The sequence below is a fragment of the Myotis nattereri genome (genome assembly GCF_964212035.1).
Source record: "Myotis nattereri genome assembly, chromosome: 13".
In the NCBI taxonomy this organism is placed as follows: domain Eukaryota; kingdom Metazoa; phylum Chordata; class Mammalia; order Chiroptera; family Vespertilionidae; genus Myotis; species Myotis nattereri.
The window spans coordinates 46,135,909-46,158,952 of NC_138088.1; the positions used below are offsets into that span (position 1 = coordinate 46,135,909).

Sequence of the window (23,044 nt, forward strand, 5' to 3'; positions counted from 1 at the left end):
GGGTGTTGATGACTGTAATAGCCCTGACAGTAATAACCAAGAACTCAACATTTATTAAGTGCTCGCTCTGTACATGCACAGTGCTCAGCACTTAATGTTTATTATCTCATTTAATCTCCACAGTGGCCCCATGAGGTCTAATGCATCATCGCTCTCCATTTAACAATGGAGGAAACTGAGGTTTCAAGAATTACTTGCCCAGTGATTTACAGCTAGTAATGGATGGATATGAGAATTGATGCCGGTCCCATTTTTTCAAGGAGGAGATTCTTTTGGTTCCCTTCCTTCTTTCCTTTCTCTTCTCTTCCATGTGCCAACATGTGCGTTCCTTCTCATCCAGTTTAATCTATGTGACTTCTGTTTTGATAGTTTAGTATAGGACATGGCAAGTGGGAATGGAATTGAATAAATGGATTTTTTAAAGCACCCATTCGAGACCAAACCTCCTTCAGTGTAAGTGGGGTGAGCAATAGGGCCCTGATTATCCGTGTGGTTGTTAGCAAAGCCCCTCCCCTGTGTTTGTGAGCGATGTCTTCTGCTTGATAGATTCCTTTTAACATCTGATTCAAGAGGTCTTTTCTCCCCTTCCTCTTAGTGGACACAGGGATGTTCTTATCAGCATGAAAGTCCATATTTTAGTGGGGAGATGCAGAACCAGGGACTACCCTTCTCTGAAACAGACGTCTCAAGTGGGCACTGGCTTGGGGAGGGAGCATGGCATTAGGGAAGGAGTTTTGGAAGTTGGTGGTTCAAGTCCTGCCTCTCATCTTACCTGGGGTTAGTTACTTAATGTCTCTCAGTTGCTGTTCCTCATTTCTGGAGCATGCGTGGTAGCGTAGTGAATGCAGTGGGTGCTGTCTTCCATCCCCAGGTTCCCTCCCTCTTCCGGATGAGCCTTCATTCCCTCAGATGCTGGGAGTGAAATTGCCCTCAGCGTAAGAGAATTGCCTGGCTTAAGGTCATGCCCATTCCCTGTGTCAATGTCAAAAGTGTAATGGCCTGGCCACGTTGAGTTAAGGCAGGATAACTCCAGAGCTCCTCTGGATGGGCTCAGGCCTCTGTTGTGTCTGCATCACCGCTCTGCCTTCATCTGTCTCTGCCCAGTCCTGTAGCCTTTACTTCTCCATAGGTATTTATATTGAACCTCTTCTCCCCCCAAAAGAAATCCTTGCATTTAAATCTCTGTGTCAGAGTCCCAGGGAACCACCCAAGACACCTCATTTACAGTGTTTTCTGATATTTAAATGAGATCATTGATGCGAGTGTTAGTGTAGTGCTTGAAAAACAGGTTCTTCATAAATGTAGTTTTGTTTCATTAGCTTTAAAAGTTCATAAGATTCATAGCTATGAAATTTCAAGCCTCTTTTCTACACCTTGGGACAATATTGAATGTGCAGTCATGATCAGGGTCCAATAAATTTCAGCGAAAGTAGGCATTCTTTGGAGCTCAGAAGGAAGCCCCCCTATTGATTCCTATCAAACTTCATTATAAGAAGCAGGTTTGGGACACTCAGATCAGCTTAGTGTGATGACATTTTGTCATAGAGGTTAAAAAAAATTGTTTTTAACCAGAAATCATATGCTCTCTGAAGCATATTCCCAAAGATATTCTCACTTTTAGGAAGTGCTTGAGCAAACTCAATCTTTCAGTGAGGATTTAATGAGAAAAAGAAGTGTAAATCCAGTAGGGGGAAGAGGGAATGTGTTATCACTCATACCTGCTCTTTTAATTTTCCAAATGTGTGTCCCTAAGAGGGTATTTGTGGTTTCTTATTACTGGAGCATTAGGAGCTGAGTTGATGGTTTACCTGTGTGGTGAGAATACTCGAGGCACCAATGAGGGAAGAGGGACTAGTATACCATTTAAAAAAATTGAGATATTATTGACTTACAACATCATATTAGTTTCAGATGTGCAACATAATGATTCAATCTGTGTATATAAGGTGAAAGGACCGCCACACCAAGTCTAGCTAATATCTATCACTGTACGTAGTTAGAAAGTTTTGTATACCATTTAAAAGTCACATTGTTTGTAGGTGGTTATAACAGAAATAGAAAAGGAATGGAAGAAATGCCCACATTACTGAGATTTATGACAGAATGTGGAGGGTCCTTCTCTGGCCCTGCCTCTCAGCACAAATTCCATCCATCAAAGGTCACCACTGTCACAACTTCAGTACATGTCTCTCTCAGCTTTTCTACACATGTATGATCATATGCATACTGGTTAATAATGATGTGTGTGTGTGTGTGTGTGTGTGTGTGTATAAAATAAATGAGATCCTATCATATATGCTACTGTATAATTTGTTTTCCTCCAAGCCCCCACCACTTACTCTAATTGGACATCTTTCCAGATCTGTATATATAAACATACTTCATTCTTTTCAAAATTTTTTTTATTGATTCTTTTAGAGAGAGGAAGGGGGAGAGAGAGAGAAAGAGAGAGAGAGGAATCGAACCTGCCACCTTTTGGTGCATGGAGTGATGCTCCAACCAACTGAGCCACACTGGCCAGTGCCTTACTTCATTCTTTTAAATATTTGCACATAAACTCCATTGAATGGCTGCATGAAAATTTATTTGAGACGACTACCATTAGTGGCTATCTAGGTTATTCCCAGATTTTCAATGTAGTAAACAAAGCTTCAGTGAATATCCTTGCTCATATACTCATTATGCCACTTAAACATATTGAACTGGTAGGTCATGGTTCAATTCCTGGTTGAGGGGTATGCCTGTTTTGTGGGCTTGATCCCTGGTGGGGGGGGAATGTAAGGGGCAGCCAATCAATGATTCTGTCTCATCATTGATGTTTCTATATCTTTCTCCCTCTCCCTTCCTCTCTGAAATCAATAAAAAATGTTTTTAAAAAATAGGTGCTGAATCAATAATGGTTGCATTGCATTGAAGGCTAGGTGCAGCTTGGTGAGAAATTAAAGGGCATAGTTTTCTTTAGCACACAGCCAGGCACTGATTTTTTCAGGAGAGGCTGATTAATCTATATATATATGGCTAAGTGACTGACCATATGTCTGTCTGACTGTCTGACCGACCAACTGGCCAGTACATATGACATGCACTGGCAATTTAAAAATAAACGTTGACTCGCGCATGCACGATACATATACAGCTCTCGCTGGTGCCAATCGCACGTGTGTGTGTTTCGATCTGTCATTGTCAATCGTGAATTTGATTGTTTTTGTTGACATTCTGAAGCTGAAAGTGGTGTTGTCGACAGAATATGTCTGAAGACCAACTTTTGGAACAACGTAACTCTGAAGCTGGAAAAAGCTAGCATCCCCATCTGACACTGGCCTCCCATTTAAATTAATTTGAAGACAGTTTCCTATGATTCCAGCATTTGCGATGACTATTAATAAATCACAAGGACAAACTCTAGACAAACTAGGAATATTCCTACCTGAACTCGTTTTTGGACATGGTCAGTTATATGTTGCTTTCTCTCGAGTTTGAAGAACATGTGACGTTAAAGTTAAAGTTGTAAATATTTCATCATAAGGGAAATTAGTCAAGCACTCTGAAAGTATTTTTATCTTAATGTGGTATACAGGGAGATATTAGAATAAGTTTAATAAATTTATCAGTCATTGTTTTTATCAATGTTGTTTTTACAGCATGTCTTTGTTGTTGTTATATCATGTTGTTATTGTTTATCTATTAATTTATATATTACTAGAGGCCTAATGCACGAAATTCGTGCAAGAGTAGGCCTTCCTTCCCTCGGCTGCTGGCATCGGCTTCCCTGGCAGAGGGATGCCCCGCCCACACCGTAGCCTGCTGGTCGGTGGCCTGGGCTTCCCTCTGTGGGGCGATCATGGGGTGATGGCTGGACCGCCGACCAATCACATTGCACCCGCCTTGGCTGGCCTGGCGCCAGTGGGTGTCATAGCGTAGTCCCGGATGGTCTTCTGGATGGTCATTTCGCTATTCAGCTGTTTGGTTGATTTGCGTATTACGCTTTTATTATATAGTATTTTCATATATATTTTACTAATTTTCTTTCATCTTTGAGAATTCTGTTATAGAGAAAGGGTGAATAGCAATATTAAATTATTTCTTCTAATTAATTTCCTTTCAATGTGCACGAATTTGTGTCCCGGGCCACACGTCCGTCCAACCGTCCGACTGACCGACCGTCTGACTGACTGACTGTCCAGTACATATGATGCGCACTGGCAATTTAAAAATAAATGTTGACTTGCACATGTGTGATACATATAAAGCTCTTGCTGGCTCCAGTCGCACACGTGTTTTTCAATCTGTCATTGTCGATCGTGAATTTGGTTGTTTTTGTTGACATTTCTATTATAGAGAAAGGGCGAATAGTGATATTAAAATATTTCTTCTAATTAATTTCCTTTCAATGTGCAGGAATCTGCACCAGGCCACTAGTAAATATATATATTTGGACAAGAAAAGGGTCTGGTGCACTGAAGTCCTTGGTGAAAGTTTATTTTGGCTCAATTATCTAGGTCTTGGTCCTGCTGGCCACGCTTTTTAGATGTCATGAGAACATTTCCTGAGAGTGGGCTTTGCCTGAATGCTGTTGCTAGGATAAGTTGTAGGTTTAGGGTATGAGCTTTGATCTGTAAATTTGAGGAGGATCACAGGGTGGTCACCGAAGCCAATTAAAATGTTCACAGGTGTCTCAGGTCTTACACGACAGGGGAGGGGCTATTAAAAGAGAACAGGTGCCACCCAATGCTGAGCCTCTAACATGTAAATAAGCATCTGAAATGATCCCCTATGAACACTTAATTTTAAAATGCATTCAGAGCACACTCTGTGAGACAGTAGTTGATCTATAGCCTCAATAATGCATCTAAGTGAAGGGTGTAGTGTGATGGTGCACATTAATGGTCCTGCCTGTGGTTTAATTCCATCACGCAGGAAGGCGTCCAAGCAGGTCCAGTCTACCCGATGCTGCCTGCTCCCATCGTGCATTATCGAAGGGTGACTTTTTATGTTTTTTTGGACAATTACCTCAAGTTTAGAGTACTAGTTTCTTCATGAGGACCATTAATTTGAGCAGCTCTTTCCAGGAAACCACGGACCATGCAAGTGTTTGCAGCACTCGCATTTTCCTTCATTTCCTTTGCACAACACTCTCATGGAGATGGGCAGACATGAGCAGACCCATTTTACAGGTATAGACCCTGAGGGTCAGAGTTTAGGGATTGATGCACGATCACACTAGACCAATGACAGAACCAGGACCTAAGCCTCAGATTTCCTGTTTTATAACCATTGGAGTCTCTTTCTGCAAGTAACAACCCGTTGCACACAAAGTTGAGGGCACACACTGTGTGCACCTACACACACCACGTTGAGCACAAAACAAATTCAATGTGTGCAAATTTCTGGGTGAGGGTTTAAGAGTTTTGTTTTGCTATTTAGCATCTCTTTCGCTACCACGTTCATGCTTCAGTCTATTAATGACCATTCTCTTTAGCACAGGCACACATGCACATACATGTGGATCAGGTCCCACAAATTAAACATAAAACCATTTAGGAAGAAAAGAGCTGTGATTTCATTATAAGGATACCTAATTAGACCCTTCATAGAAAAAATGACTATTAAATGCTCACCCTGTGTAATGCTGGGCTGGACATGAGGAAGGAGAACAAGCTGTACAAAGAATTGTACTTACCCTGACGAGCTTGCAATCTAGTCGAGGAGATGAGAAGACAATTAACACAGGAAAGCGTGTCATAAGTTGCCTATCATGAGCCATGGAAGCCTTCCCTTCACCAGGATTTTGAAGAAAGTAAGGTCACTATGGCTGGAGGCGTCAGGAAAGCCCACAGATTCCTATATTCTTACAACAGAGGGTCTTAGAGGCTAGGTACCACTTAGATAAAGGGAATGGGAATATGAAGAATATTCTAGAACCCTGTAAGCTCCAGGAGTTGGTGATGCAGTAAGGGAATTCCAGGTAGTCACAAGAAGGGGTGATCCATCATGTTGCTTCTGATCACATCTTTTAGCTTCCAGGGGAATTTATAGAGTGCCTGAATCATTGATTCCTACGACCCCTTTGCATAGGAAAGGCCCCAGTATGTAGGCATAAAAGGGTAAAAGCCAAGACCACCAAAAGATCTTGCAAACTGAATTCTTTGGCTTTAACCTTGGTGTCCTTGATTGCCTGGTCATCACCCTTATGTCATCACCATCATCATTATAACCACTGGACATGCATGCAGAGCTCTTGAGGGAAAACAACATTTCCTCAGGGAGCCTTTTCAAAATTATAGAACCAATCCTGAATAGGGATCACTATTCTACCAAGTGCAGTATGTGCCAAATAGCAAACAGCTACACACTCAGAGAGGAGAGAGTTAACTTTGTGCCAGGATGTCTAGTATCATTTCAAAGATGAAATGGGACCCGATTGGCCCTTTAAGATGCGCTAGGATTGGGTTTGCTGGAAGAGTGAGTGAAATGAATGGGAAGACAAGCCTGGGCCAAGAGAACGACCTGAGCAATTGTGAAGGTAATCGTGGACCAGTTTTTCGGAGGGCAGGGTACCTGTGGAATATTAGGTGTGAGGCGGAGGAAGGGCTCTGATATGGGAGTCTTCAATATCAGTTTAAAGACTTTTAAGAGTTTGGGTACAGAGCAGTAAAACTTTGTAATTACAAAAAATAGATGAAAAATATCAGGAAATTCTTGATTGTCAGAAAATAATAGGAGTTAATAGATTTTTAAAATATACATGATTTTAAAAGATGGATCATTTACTGTTACTCATTAGGTTAATTGCATCTGGATGCAATGTAAGCTTTATTCTAGATGAAATATATTCCAAGATACTTACAAATTATTTTCTCCCCCAGCTCTAAACAAAAATGCAATAAATACCCATCAAAGAGGCAGTGGATAAATGGCAAACATAACACGCTCTGGCACAGAATGGAGTCAAAGCACTGCCCCAGGCTGTACTTCAGATGCTTGAGCATTTGGGCAGATGTCGAGCTGTGATTTTAGGGATGAGATGGTTTGCCCTGGGCCGTCCACCTTCTGTCCCTTGATCACTCAGTGAAGGTAGGTGAGATGGCTTGAGATGTGCATGCACTGCATTGGTCAGGAAGCTTTGGGTGATAAGCAAATGACAGAAACAACTCAAATGGGTTTAAGTTGAAATGTTTAATCAAAGTAAAAAATTAACCAAAACTTTACTAAGAAGTCCAACATGGAGATGGCTTCAGTGGTGGCTGGATCTAGAGGCTCAGTGCAGCCAAGAGTCCTTCTTTTCCTCTCTCCATGCCCAGCTCTGCTTTCCTGGTTGTCAGCCTCATTTTCCAGCCGGCTCTCCGTGTGTGGGAATGATGGAAACTTAGAACTTGCATCGACCAAAAAGGAGTCAGTCTCTCTTCGCACCCTCTTCCTCTTTTATATATTTTTTAAATGTATCTTTATTGTTGAAAGTATTACAGATGTCCTCTTTGTTTTTTTCCCTACTGACCCCCTCCACTTCGCCCCCGCCCCTCCTAGGCCTTCAGCACAATATTATTGTCTATGTCCATGGGTTATGCATATATGCATGTAAATTTCTCTGTTAATCTACCCCCTTCCCACCTGCCCCAGCCTTCCCTCTGAAGTTCTGTCCCTGAAAAAGTTATCCCTAATTGGTTCATGTGTCCACCCCACGTCTGGACCAATTGCTGGTCAGCTCAAGGAGGCAGAACTCTCTTATTGACAGCCTCTTCAGAATAAAATGCAGTGGGGAGGAACAGTTTTCAAAACGCCATGATGTGGCCCAGGACAGAGAGTGGTGTGGGGGGGGGGGGCGGGGGGAGAGAGATAGAGAGAGAGAGAGAGAAGTGAGGAGAGAGAGTCTCAGATCAAGGTGATACCAACTGATGCTGTCTGTCCTCTAGGGTTCTGTGGTTCTATGGCCTTAGGTGATCTCTGTCCATACAGCCAGCCCCATGCCTAGAACAAAAGCAGGGACTTCACCTTAGCCTGGACAGCAACAATAGATGTGGATATCAGAGATAGGGACCTATTGGATCTTGAAGCCAACCAACCAAAGCTGTCTAAGGCTGGAGCAAGTGACTTGACCTAGAGAAGTTATTTATAATGACAGAAAGTAATAATTGCTTAGCCTTCAGAGGATGAAAATGTTGAAGCTTTTCTTTTAGAATTACTAGAATTTAATTCACTGTTTTCCATCTTGCATTGCCATACTTGAAAGAAGGCTCTTGTAGGAGATGATTTAATAAGGCATTTACCTTCGGATCTCTGACTTTTATTCTACTCTGCCACATTCACGTATACTGAGTTCCACCTCCATGGAGAGTAGTCTGGACTTGGAGAATATATAAATATAAATATAAATATAAATATAAATACATATAAATATAATTTAGCATTTACCTGTCAGGGTTTCTTGAAAAGCTCACAAAAAAAACCCAAAAACGCTATCTTGTATATCCTTTCCAAATCACTGGTTTGGAGGAGAGGGATAGGAGGTAGGAAGTAATTTTCTCCTTTTGGTAGATATAGGAAAGTAAGACATGGGAAGGAGGTTAAGATATTTGTAGGGGAATATCAGTGGCAAAGCTTAAAAACAGAAATGGCACACTTAATTTGAAATCAGCTTTCCTAACAATTGGTCTTCGTCTTTCTGATTCTAATGTACTATTTCTTTTCTAAAGAGTAGCACCTTAAACATTCGCTTTCTCTGGAACACCATTCAGATCCATTGGTGAGCCCAAAGGATAATAGCCCAGAAATCATTTAATGAGATCTGGACCATTTTACAAGGCATGCTGAGTTTCCATTTATTGTTGCACTGCATTCAATGTGCACTTCTCTGATTTTTCTTTTTAAATAGAGTTATTTTTTTAAAAAAAGTTTGTTTTTTTATAGCCCTTCCAGTGATTGCTAATACTAAATGCAGTGGTAATGGAGGGAATAGATATCTGGTTCAAGGGTTCAGGTAAGAGTAGATATTATTGACAAAAGGCTTCTAAGCAGGTATCAAGAATGGAGGTAATTGGTTTTCTGATTTTTTTGGTATTGTATAGAAAACTATCCTTCCAGCTCTTTGAACACCAGTAGTACTTTGTTTCATTTCTGCTGCTACTATTGATGATGCTCATGTTGTTACTTAGAGAGTCTACACCAGGAATTGGCAAAATTTTTCTGAAAAGGGCCAGATAGCATATATTTTTCATTTTGTGAACCATAGGGTGGACTGCTTAACTCTTCTGTTGTAGTGCGAAAGCTGCCAGACACCACAGGTACATGAATGGGTGAGCATGTGTTCCCATAAATCTTTATTTACAAAAACCAGACAGCGGGCCAGGATTGGCCCATGGACCCTTGGTGCGCAGTCTCCTGGAGTTTCCATGGACTCCTCTGCCTGTGTACAGCTGAAACAGTGTCATCACCATGTGTCTGCAGCCTCCATTCTGCTCTTTTCCCTTTTCCATGCAGAACTCTGTTACAGGATTCAGTGATGTTTCCAAACATCCCATTTCCAATATCTTCAATTCCATCTTGAGATCTGTGGACCTTGGATGGGACTTGGGGGCCTGATTTTAGCTCTGTAAAAGCAAGGACCAGAAAGGTTTTCCTGTCCCAGTGCTGGAGTTCAGGTATACGGTCTAGTGAAATGGCTCTAGAACCAGTGGTTCTCAACCTTCCTAATGCCGCGACCCTTTAATACAGTTCCTCATATTGTGGTGACCCCCAACCATAAAATTATTTTCGTTGCTGCTTCACAACTGTAATTTTGCTACTGTTATGAATCATAATGTAAATATCTGATATGCAGGATGTATTTTCAGGGGTCACGGCCCACAGGTTGAGAACTGCTGCTAGAGTCCTGGACTGAGGGATCCTGAGCAAACTCCTTAACCTCCCAGAGTCTATCCTCTATTGCAAACATGTCAAACTCAAAGGCTAACACGAGCCAAATAAATGAGGCATGTGGCCCGCGGGCTGCGAGTTTGACATGCTTGCTCTACTGTAAGAATACCCCCTTTGCTTACCCAACAACGCAGTGGTAATGATTATCCATTCATTCAGTTTCTCTTTATTTATCCCCTGCCATAGCTTTTGCTAGGAATTGGGGACATACTGGTGAACAAAACGATTACCAAGCTAACATTCAAATTAGTTGATATTAAGGAAGAGGGAACTTCAAATTGGTTATATAAAGATTTAGATTTTCCTGACCCTTTAAAACAAAGGCCACGGGATCTTTTGGCCTCTTTCTTAAGAAGCTTCACTCTCAAGAAAGCCAATGGGATGATGGTTTAGATAAAATGATAAGGGTTGGGGATTGAGGCAGGGTAATAATAAAACAAAATGTTTAAGAGTGGCGGATGGAGCTGTTTTCTACCAAAGTTTACTTCTGAAAGAAATCAGAGATTTTTAAACTCCATCTGGGCTCCAAACCTTAGGAGATTACCATTAACTAGTCAAGGGTAAAAATAAGAGTGTAGGAGGATTCATTTTGAAATGTTGTCAGCAACCAGCTGGAAAAAAATAGCAGCTACTGTGATTACTAGGAAATTTCTTGGACGGTATAGAGGTATATCATGCAATCTAATCCCTCATCTATTTCAGTGGCATTTGGGTGGTTGGATAATCACTTAAGTTTAGAAGGAAACAGCAAGAAGAAGGTGGGGAAATAATGGTTATTTTTCAACACTGGGTCCTTTGGTCTAGGGTGAGTTGATTGACCATCAGATCTGATAGCCTATTCCTATTCATTTCTGTGATATTTACTGAGAAATAACTCTGCTTTGCATTGAGTTGGAAACAGTAGGTGGGTAGGGAAGGGGGTATATGCCCAAGCAGAGGCAGACCTGGTTCTAGCCTTTGGTGGATTGGCTTTTTGGAGAGTGGATGGGAAAAGGATTTGTAAAGTGTGATGGATCAGCTTCTCTCTAGAGCAACAGGAATGCAACTTCAAGTAAGGTGCCTGGCAAACACAAGTGTGCAAGCCATTGTGGAAAGAATCACATTTGCTGCAGTCTAGTATTTAAGCCATGCCAAGTGTCTCAGGTATCCACAGATGCTTCTCTAGTGGAATAACTAGAGAAGTGCTTGGAATAACCCCCACCGGCTCACCGTCCCCCCCCCCCCCACTTTGCTTTGCTAGCTCTTTCTCCTCCTCCTCCTCCTCCTCCTCCTCCTCCTCCTCCTCCTCCTCTTTCTTCTAGACTCTTCACACATGTTTCTTCTCCCTGAGTTTCTTCCTTTTCCCCTCCTTGCCCCTCATAATCCTGGTTGAGATGCTCCCCTTTCCCCCTTCTCCCTCCATTCTACATTCCACATGCCTCTACGATAGCCCATGATTCTGGATTGTGGTTGTTTGTATCTTAAAATGGAGACCAGATGCTAATAATTCAAAAATTTATCTGAAACTTGGGGGAGTCATAAAAATACTACATGTATACCCTGAACATATTATTTTAACTTAAAAGTGAGAAATGTGTGTTTATTTACTCATTTTCTGATATAGGTCTTTTCTGTGCTTTTTGATTTGATTAGAGTTCTAGGTAATCTTTCTTATTTAAATCATACCTGTAACACATAATCTATAATTTCCGTTCCTGATTTTTTTAAAAAAATATTTTTATTGATTTTTAGAGAGGAAGGGGGAGAGAGAGAGAGAGAGAGAGAGAGAGAGAGAGAGACAGACATCAGTGATGAGAGAGAATCATTTATTGGCTGCCTCCTGCAGGCCCCCTACTGGGGATCGAGCCTGTCTCCTACTGGGGATCGAGCCTGCAACCTGAGCATGTGCCTTTGACCAGAATCGAACCTGGGAAACCTTCAGTCTGCAGGCTGATGCTCTATCCACTGAGCCAAATTGGCTAGGGCCCTGATTTTTTTTAATCCTCACCTGAGGATATGTTTTCCTATAGAGAGAGGGAGAGAAACATCGATTGGCAGTCTCCATATATGCCCTGGCCAGGGATCAAACCTGAAACTGAGCATGTGCCCTGACTGGGAATTGAACCTGCAACCCTTTGGTACACGGGATGATGCTCCAACCAACTGAGCAACAATGGCCAGGGCAAGTTCCCAATTTTTTTGTTTGTTTGTTATGGAATGAGAAAACATTGGAAAGGCAATTTAAAGGTTCTTGACTCTTCTCCATACCCAGTATTTTATACTTTTTCTGTTCACACCTAACTCAAATGCATTATTTAGTGACTCACCTTTATCACATTTTTGGCAAAACATTCAAATAAACTTTTATAGAAACATGGATTTTTAAACTCATTCTCTGTAGATTTTACATACTACTTAATTAAATAACATAATTATCATAACAGGTATGACAACTTACATAAGTTTTGAGAACACACACAATTAGCCCTTGAGAACATGGAGCTCAGCTTGTGGGAGAAGCAATGCTTGGGTGCATGAGAGTAGAATAACATGTGAGTCAGTTGCCAGGAATTGCATGAGGGGTGCACCAGAAGCTACGCAGAACATCAGTTAATCTAGCACATCAGTAAGCAAAGTTCCGTTCAGGGATAAGAGACTTGATTGAGCTACTCTAGTGCCTAAGTAGGTATTCCGTACTTGTTAAATGGATGCGTGAACAATCCAGAAAGTGAAGGAGAGAACTTTTGGGGATCTGACTTTTCCAGGACCACTAGTATTTTCAACTCATAATTGGCCATCTCCTCTGTCTGTAGGGATGCTGGGCCCAAATCAAAAGACTGAAACTTTCCTCACTGTCTGTGAAATGGGACTGTGGAGAGAAATCTCTCTCCAATGAACAGGGCACAGATTCCTGGGCGAGGCTGTCAGCTGGCTCCCCAAACCCCTGCCCCACCTAACACAGCTGCTGTCTTGCTGATGAGAAAAGTATAAAATGTTTCCTTTGCTCCCAGGAGACCCTCCCTGCTATTACTTCTTATCTGAGCCCCTTCTCTGTAGGCTCTGAAACCTGTGAAATGTTCAGGGATCAGAGAGAGACACCACTGAAAGGAGCCATTTGTATTAAAATTCTGTATGTGTAAAACCTGTTAATGAATGTGGTGCATGGAATGGCAGCTGGTGAGGGAGTCCATGTGCATCAGGGCCCCGCTTCTGGTGTGGCCCCCTTTCCCTGCAGGTCATTTTACCTTTCCTATTAGGAGACACTGACAAGAAACTTATAGATCTATGGGTGACATCTATATGTATGTAAATGCATTTTATTTATATATATGCACACACATGTGTTTACATATATATATATATATATATATATATACACACACACACATACTATAGAGCTCTTTTTTAAAATGATTTCCCCCCCTAAACATGGAACAGATCTCTGTGGGCACGTGAAGATTGCTGTGGATGTAGGGTCAGACATTGCAGACTAGAGATTATGGAGAGATTAAAGCTTTTTTTTTTTTTTGGAGTTGCATGAAGGGGGCATCAGAAACAATGGAGAACATCAATTAATTTAGCAAATCAGTAAGCAAAATTCAGTTTAGGGATAATAGACTTGGTTGAGCTACCCCAGCGATTTCAGAGGGAGAGAGAGATAGAAACAATGATGAGAGAGAATCATCTATTGACTGACTCCTGCATGTCCCCTGCTGGGGATGGAGCCCACCACCTGGGCATGTACCCTGAGTGGGAATGGAACTGTGACTTCCTGGTTCATGGCTCATGATCAACCACTGAGCCATACTGGCAGGGTGAGACTAAAGCTTTTAAGGTGTGTGAGGAGGAGTGGATAAAAATGAATACTCAGGGGCTGAAACTTGTAATGAGTTGATAGAAGCAAGATCTGTGTGAGCCATGACTTAGAGACAGGGCTCTTGGGCTTATCCATGAAATGAAACATGTGAGGTTGGATCCAGGAAGAAAAAAAAAAAAGTGATAATGCATTGGCTAACAGCATATATCCTAGTGTCAGATAGTTCTGGGTTCAGGTCCAGCCTCTGCTGCTTACCAGCTATGTGTCTAGGTAACTTACTTATCGCTTTGTGTTTTTAGTCTATAAAAAAGGAGAGTGGTGGAACTGCCTTCACAGAGCTGGTTAGATTTTTATATGGAAAGTAACTCCTACAGTGCCTGCTACATTGTCAAACACTTAAAAATATGGTGTTCTGATCACTTGTGTCTGGGACAGCACAATGATGTCCTGCTATGGGGAGACTTTATTGGGCTGCTTGGGGTCAGGAGACCATCATGGAATCAGATTCTGGTTAGCACAGTGTGGTTCCAAGTGCCGTGCTAGGTTCTTGGAGGTGGGGGATCCAAGCAGTAGGTTTCAAAATTGGCACAATATACATTTTTTTTTTAGTTTTTTTAAAAAATATATTTTATTGATTTTTTTACAGAGAGGAAGGGAGAGGGACAGAGAGTTAGAAACATCGATGAGAGAGAAACATCAATCAGCTGCCTCTTGCACACCCCCTACTGGGGATGTGCCCGCAACCAAGGTACATGCCCTTGACTGGAATCGAACCTGGGACCCTTCAGTTCGCAGGCCGATGCTCTATCCACTGAGCCAAACCTGTTAGGGCTACATTTTAAAAATATATAATTTTATTGATTTCAGAGAATAAGGGAGAGGGAGAGAGAGAGAGAAACATCAATGATGAGAGAGAATTATTGATCAGTTGCCTCCTGCACACCTTCCACTGGGGATTGAGCCCACTGCCCGGGCATGTGCCCTGACTGGGAATCTAATGGTGACCTCCTGGTTCACAGGCCAGCACTCAACCACAGAGCCACACGGGCTGGGTGGCATGATATACGTTTGCACTATAATAGGAGAGGGGCCTAATATCCACAGAGGAGGTCAGAGTCACATTCAGAGACAGTGTATAAATGAGTATCACTGAGGATCTCTTATTCCATGTAGGTGTCAAGATATCTTGGGCAGTTTATTTCCTCGGCTTTTAAGCATTGAGATTCTTAACACCCAGGGGCTGAGACTTGGCAAAGATGTAGCTGCTTCATCTCTTTGAGAAACCAGAAGAGAATGCCTGTGGCTTTCCTTCCCCCTCCCCGACCCAACCCAAGTCTGCTTTGCATTATCCCTTATATTGGGAAGGATTTGCCTGTGACAGTCCTGAGACCTAATGTCAGATGGGCTGGGATGCAGCTCTTTTATTATTGAGAAGGTGGGGACGTTACACATGACGGGGGTTGAGATGAATGAGTTTCCACTGCATTTATAGAAGCTCAATGCAATATCTCCCAAGGTATAAATAGAACAATGGAGTGTTGACAAAGGGGCTGGTTTTCTGTAACTGTGAAAGCCCTGCAATTATTCCTGGAACTATACTCATTGTTTATCGGCATCTGAATTTTAATAAACTGGGCTCTTGCTGCTTATTCATGAATTTTCAAATGGAAATACATCTCCCATTATTATCCCCTTCTTGTGAGTCAGGCCCCATCTTGCAAATTTGCAGCTGAGTAACTAGACAGAACATTAGCAGCAATTAGATAATTGGTGCCCCGGATAAACCCACCCACAGCTGTGAATGAATATGGACCATGCCACTGTCACCTGGTGCAGCCTTCCTAATGATACTGCATGACACCACAGCCTGGTAATGAAGCACAGACATTTACCAGCCCATGTCCTGGCTCGCCTTCCTCCCAAGAGACCCATGGTAGCAAAGTAAGAGAGGTTCCCTGTCGTCCCTGCGAGTCCGTGTGCAATGAACGCTGTTAGATTGTGGTCAGCAAACTGCAGCTCTTTTGCCCCTTGAGTGTGGCTCTTCCACAAAATACCGACTTCTGCTCATGGGCCACGAAGTTTCAATCGCACTGTACGTGTGCGCCTGCATGTGGTATTTTGTGGAAGAGCCACACTCAAGGGGCCAAAGAGCCGCATGTGACTCATGAGCCGCAGTTTGCCGACCACTGGTCTAGACTTTGGTAAGAAAGGGAGAGAAAGTCCATTCATCAATGCTGACCCAGTTGCTAAAGTGCTTATGATAACTTGTTTGGTGCTACAGCCAGCAAAATTTCATGCTTGGATTTAGGGCTGGGGAGAAAGGGAGTTGGTCATACTTTCTGTTTTTCTATAAATCCCCCCATCCTTGCTGGCTTTGGGCTGTCCACTTTTTTTCCTAACCTTTATCACCAGTTCTTTTGGCCTCTGATATTGACTTGCGCTCCCTTTCAGCAGCCATATTTTACTGTCTCTGTCCTTGGGATTATATTTCTCCCAGGCTGAAAAGGATGCCTTTTCCAGCTCATTCTTTACTCCCATCCCTTAGACAGTCTCATAACCTTTTTGAGGCATCTAAGTTTTTTTTTTTTAATTGCTAGTGACTGCAGGGAAACAGTAATATTACAAAAGGGAAAGTTGCTTTGCCCATCTCATCATATGATGGAGGCTCATTAGCGTGCAGTGCAGCTCACCCCCTGCTCCTCCTCTGGCCTGTCTCCTTTCTTTGGGTTTGAGAGCAGTGCTGTCTAGACCTCCAGTTTCTCCCTCTCCTTCCCCAGGCGAGGGCTCCTGGATGTTTTCCTCACTCATTTTTTTTACTTTTAAAAAATTGCGTACATTTTCTGTGTGTTTGGAAGGAGGTGGATGGAGTGGGAGTTGGAACCAGCAGGGTAGCTGGGAGATTTGGGTTGGGTTTCTGGATCTGTGAATGAGTCACATGGAATTCATTCATCTCCTGGGAAGCATTCCAGGCCACCTCACTGCATCCTTGCTTAGAACAGAAATGCCACATGGATGTTGAACAGAAGGCTGGTGGGGAAAGCTCCCGAAGTAGCAGCCTGGAGAGGCTCCTAGCCAGCCCCACTCTGTGCGTTGACATGTACCACCCCCGCCCCCCTTTACAAACGTGGGATACATTATCTTTTATGTTTATTATTGGCATTGTTATTTTTTACATTCTTCATATTTGACATCATCTATAATAATAAGAACATAATATGCTAATTAGACTAGACATCCTTCTGGAAGAAGCCAGGGCTGCAAGGGAAGCCCGGTCCCGGGTGCCAGAGGGAAGTCGGTGTCGGCAGCTGGGGGAAGGAAGGCCTACTCTTGCACGAATTTCATGCATCTGGCCTCTAGTTAATAATAGAGGTATAATCCACATGTTGCTCACCTACTCTGCTTTATGTGCAATTATATGTTATTTCAAGATTAATTTTATTATCCTTATTTTACAGAAGAGGAACTCAGGTTCAGAGAAGTCAGTAAATAGCCTAAGGTCACACAGCTAGTAAGTGGTGGGGTTGGAATCAAACCCCAGGCTTGTCTAATTGCAAACAAAGCCCATACTCTCAAACGTTGTGCTAAATGGTAGGACTCAAGTCATTTGGGGATATAATTAACATCTAAGTTCTTCTCTGCTTGAAAGAGAAATGTTAACAGTACAGCTTGCATTTTAAATCCTTAAATCATTTGTCTACTTTGGGAAATACATAAAAAAAACCACAGACACAAGCAGGGTTTCTTTCTTATTTACTTTTTTTTTTTTTTACCTTTGCTGAATTTTCCCTTTGAGCTAGAAACTGGTTTTCCCAATACGCCTCACTTGGTTCTCACTGCTGCCAACGCATCAGATGTATCAACCACCTGAAACTGGGCTGCAGGGGTAGAATTTATGTGCAGACATTTTAATTTCCCTGGTGATAAGCAAATTAATTTTGTTGCAACTCTAACCTTCTAATTGAATGATAGAATGTCTCTGAGTGTGTTTTCCAAATAATAGGCAAAGTCTTACCTTCCCTCAGAAAGCTTGGAGCTGAGACCTGGGTTTGTAGTTTCCCTTTGCCCTACAGCCCAGCCCACCCCATCCCATCCTCCTGGGCTTAAGAAAAGTCATTTGGGCTATCCACTGTTTTTAAACCTTTATCATCAGTGTTTTTGGCATGAGAAAACTCCACACTCTGGCAATCACCGCTGCTGGGGGAAGAACTTTGCTTCATCCATTCATTTATCCAGTATTTCTGGAGTGCCTACTACGTATGTGCCAAACACTGTTCTAGGCTCAGTAGTGAACTAAACAGGCTGTTCCTTTGGGGGAGGAGTCAGATGATAAATGAATGAATAAATGTCTGATAAGATCCTATGAAGAAGAGCAAAACAGGATATGATGGATACAGAATGTTGGGGGAGCTGTTGTAGAGGGCCTCTTGGGGGAGGTGATATTGGAGTAAAGCCTGAGTGATATGAGGAAGAGCATTGCAGCCAGAGGGAACAGTAGATCCAATCACCCCATCCCCACCCTGTTCAGAGCAATGAATTGTCCTCACTGAGGTCAAACTGACTAGGGCTCTGTGGGATATTTCTCTACCTTCTCCTTAGCTCATGGCATCATGTGAGCTGTAGGGTTTGGGGGTTGATATTCCTTATCAAATTGAAGAAATTCCCCTCTATTTCTAGTTTGCTGAGAGTTTTTGTCATGAATGGGTATTGGAGTTTGTCAAATGCTTTTCCACATTGATTGACATGATCCTGTGTTTTTTCCTTTTTTAGTCTATTAATGTGGTGGCTTACATTGATTAATTTTTGAATACTGAACCAGTCTTGCATACCTGGAATAAATCCCATAATTTCTTTATAAAAGCTGGACTTCCCTTTGTTGTTATGCGTGACTGTATTGGACAATGTAGGTCCGGAGGATTCGCTATCCATCTCCAAAATCCCTTTTCTCTTATTTCGTCATAGATATCAGCATTTCCTGGTTTTTCTTGCCCTTTGTACTTGAGTGTCTAGTGCACATGTGCGCAGGTGTGGATTGGGTTAATTCTGGTCTTTAGGTTTTGTCAGTGTAATTGAATGTAATCTGAGGATGGGACTACAAGCCTTTACGTCTGTATTCCTTGACTCAGACCCTGGGAGAACTTGACTTTGGGGGAGGCTGTGGAGAATGGATGGCGGATGCAACACAGAGGAAGACATTATTAGGTATCACTGTCTGATCTGAGGCTATATCGCTTCACCTCTCCATTTCTCTTGTTTCCTTCTCCCTTAAATGGGGACAGTTGGGTCATTTATACCTGCCTCCAGGATTGCTGTGAGGATAAAGGAATACTGGATGGAAGGACATTTGAAAAGGTAAAATATTACACACATGTAAGGCAGGGTTTTTAATATTTTAAAATGATTGAAATCAGTTGGGTCCTCTCCTGTCTTTACATGAAGGTAACCTTGTAGGCAGCAAGAAACCATGGGATTTATACTCATATTTTAACTGGAGCTGTGTGTTTGTGTATGCATTTGGGTGAAGGAACAAATGAAATTGGGTTTTTAAGTTTTTAGGGCTGGGAGAACCATGGCTGAAAAAAGATCTCTCCCTCCATGTGCATAAGACCATGTCAGAGAGCTAATCTGCCAATTGAGCTTTCTGCTCAGAGGTCTTTAAAGTAAACAAGCCTCTCATTTAAAGCCATCAGAGGCACATGTACCTCACTCAGTGTTCAGTGGCTCCGAATTCCAGGAACTCCCTACATTGTGTCACCACCCTGTACTTAGGAGAGCGCCTCCCCCTGGAGAGACTGAGCAACATCTGGTCTTGCCCTCTCTGGAGTGCTTGCGCTTGGCGTTTCTTCATTACTATAAAGCAGAGGTCTGCCGGGCCTGCGGGCCTTAAAGGCCCATTGACCATATAAAGGCCAGTGAAATCATTTGCTCTGGCCTTGCCAAAGCATTCAGGGTGAGTTAATTAATTGTCTGACCAAATATAGCAGGAGGGTCACCTTTCTGGGATCACACCTTGTTCCTTCCCTCTTCTTCTGTTTTGCCAGGTATAGTACTGAGAGATTATTGTTCCAAAATTGCTCCTCCTCTGAAATCTCTGTTGTCACTGGGTTAAATCTATTCCTCTGGTCAGACTTCAGAGCCATCTACACTTTGATTTCTGTTTATGTTTCCTCAAGGAGGGCTGCCTTCCTTCTAGGGCACAAGCTTTTCCCGATCCACCCTTAGGCCTTAATGCCTTTGCTCTTTCTTATTCAGAGAGCACCTCCCAGAGTGGGTGACCAGTAGTCTCAGTTCACTGGGGATTCCTGGCAGGCAGGGCTTTCAGTGCTCAAACTGGTAAAGTCCTGGGTCAACCAGGGTGAGTTGGTTATCCACCTCCAACACCATCTCTACCTATTAAAATATCATCCGTTTTCAGGGTCCCGTTCGATTTCCTGTTGGGCCTCTGAGCTCCAGCACTCATGGTCCATTCATAAGGCTATAAGAATAAACTCAGTTTCCTGTACTCACAACTGTGAGCCTGCTTTTGCCCACCCTGTATGTTGCTTATAAACCCCTATCCAGATATAACTATATTAATATTCTTTTGGATCTCCATGCAATATCTTTCCCCCCCTTCTTTCCACTTATCTATCTAATCATCTATCTGTCTATATGTGTTTTAAAAAATACTTGGATCTTATAGTATATTTTATTTTGCAACCTGTTATTTCCTGTAATAATATAACATCAACATTTAATCATGCAATGAAGTATTTTGTTATAATTCTTATCCTTATTTATCATCTATCTACCAATCTATAGATATATCTATAATCTATATCCATCTCTCTGTTATTCCATTTGTTGCTGTACCACTAGTTTTTTTTTTTTTTTAAACCATTCCCTCATTCTTGTACACTTACGTTTGATGCAGAAATTTTGCTCTTGTGGCTCTATCTCTTTACCATCCCTGATTATTTCCTTAATATAAATTCTTAGAGGTGGAATTTCTCAGCCAAAGGCTTCTGAGTGGTTTTAAAAGTCAGGTGTGGCTTTTAGTTTGCAGGTTACCCCTGATAGAGGATCTCAGCATTGGCCATGACCTTGCACTTCTAGTGCTATTCTAAGACTTGAGCAGTGGGGGTTTCAGGAGAATGAGTCCCATTGCAAGGCTGAGAAAACTCAGGCAAGGCTGAGAATTCACTCTGTTCACGGTGGGTCTGGATTCCAGGAGTCTCCGTGTGCCTGAAATAATAAGAAGCAAACAGGTGAAGCCAGGAAAGGGTTTGGGAACCAGGCTAGGGCAGTGTGAGGGGTCAGACTGAGACAAATTAGGTCAAAGACCATTGAATTTGGGATGTATTACACTAAAACTAGGACCTCTATACTGCAATAAATTCTGCCTCAGTTAGACACCTGTCCTACCAGAAATCAAGGATTAATTTCTGTACCGGGGCTTTCCCAGGGCCTATGGGCTCAAAGAGCATCTCAATATAAGCTCTGAAAAATCCTCATCTGTGGCTGACCTCTCTAGCTCCAGCTTGTCTAAGTTTAGCAAGTGATGGTGGAAGTCCAGGTTTACTGGGTGGCTAGCCCCACAGGTCACAAGCCAGGGGTGAATTAGTGGGTGACAAGCCCTGGTGAGCAGATTAGAACTCCACTCTATCTGCCTTAAATGATCCTGACACTCACATCCTAGGTTAGATGTCAAACTTTGGTGTAATATAATATTGCCAGCAATATTTGAGGAAATTATTGCAGAGTGGGCATGTTCTAGAAGGTTGGAGACAGGCAGTTATTCCTATTTTCAAACTAGTCTGTATGAGTTAGTTTCTAGGTTCATGAGCTGGTTTAAATCCTGGGCAAGCTTCTGAAATAGAGTACTTAAAAGATGGTTTGTGCAACCTTGAAAAAGCAAGCAGTGATCATTTGGAATCATCATGTGCTAAACAAGAAATAAGACTTGTTAGGCTGATCTCTTTCCCTTCTTTGTGGTAGAATTGGTATATCCTATTTCAGCAGGGTGTTGGAAAAGCCTTGAAGGATAACCTTTGGCTCAAGGCAAAGGGCTTTGGGCTGCATCAGTTATTCATGGAATATGCTCAGAGTGCTTTTTGATGAAGCATTCTTAAGCCAGAGACAAGTTTCCAGAACTACAAGGTTCTATTCTCAACTCTGTGTTGTGCACATTTCCTTCAATCAATGACAAAGAAAGAAATATGAAGGTGACATGAAGATGGGAGAGATAATGGATATGTGGGATGAAAGAATTCAGATCCAAAATGATTCCTTCAGGCTTGAAAAAACAAACGTAATTTATCAAAGTGATGGTGAATAGGGTCATATGTTAGGTTTTATCATTGTATTAAAAAAGTAAAAATGCCCGGCCGGCATAGCTCAGTGGTTGAGTGTTACCCTAAGGATCGGGAGGTGACGGTTTGATTCCTGGTCAGGGTATATGCTTGGGTTGTGGGCTTGATCTCCAGTGTGGGGCATGGAGGAGGCAGCCAATTAATGATTCTCTCTCATCATTGATGTATCTCTTTCCCCCTCTCCCTTCCTCTCTGAAATCAATAAAAAATCCTTTAAAAAAGTAAAACAAACGCATACATGCAGGATGGAGATACTTAGCTAACTCACATTTCAAAAGATACGAAGTGTCAAGTTCAGTTCATGTCAGGTTGCATGAATGGAACTATAGAACCTGTGATGATGCTGGAGGAAATCCTTTTCCCTTGGCCCTGGGTCTATTACACTCGGATGAAGTGACCCGTTCTGGGCACTTTGTGAGAGAGAAAACAAAAGGCAGACAGTGTGCCAGAGGAGAAAGAACATGGTGACTTCCAAATCTGCCCGTGACAGGTTCAGTCTTCCATGGGGAATGTACTCCTCTTTCTGAGCTTCAGTTTTCTCATCAGTAACATGGGACAAGGACTAGTTACCTTATCACATTTTGTGAGAATTATTTAGGCCTTATTCAGACTTGGTATATAGCAAACTTAGGGCTTGTTTTTGTCCCCGTTAATAGGGGAGTGAATAAGATTCTAAGAAGAGTTGGAATTCATGTTAGCAAAGATTTGCAGTCTGGAGAAGAGTAGACTTTGAAACATATGAGACAGATGTGTTCTATCTGCCATTGTGCTGAGTGATTACTTGGATTATCTCATTTGCCCTTCTGGATCGCCCTGTGAAGTAGGTACTATTTTTGTTGGCATTTCATCTATCAGGAAATAGACTCAGGAGAGATGTGTTTAGTTCAAGGCTCTGTAGCTGTTTCCCTATCTACACGACTATGTTGCATGTTTTGCACTCTACAGTATTGAAAATTGTCAGGGTGCTATGGGGAAACATTCGTGGTAAATG

The 23,044-nt window shown here is 42.2% G+C and overlaps 1 protein-coding gene across 1 annotated transcript in view; it reads left to right on the top strand.

Moving 5' to 3' along the window:
• Positions 1 to 23,044, top strand: part of SORCS3 (sortilin related VPS10 domain containing receptor 3) — a 523,227-nt gene that overhangs the window by 44,975 nt on the left and 455,208 nt on the right. The gene's annotated exons all lie outside the window — the stretch shown is intronic.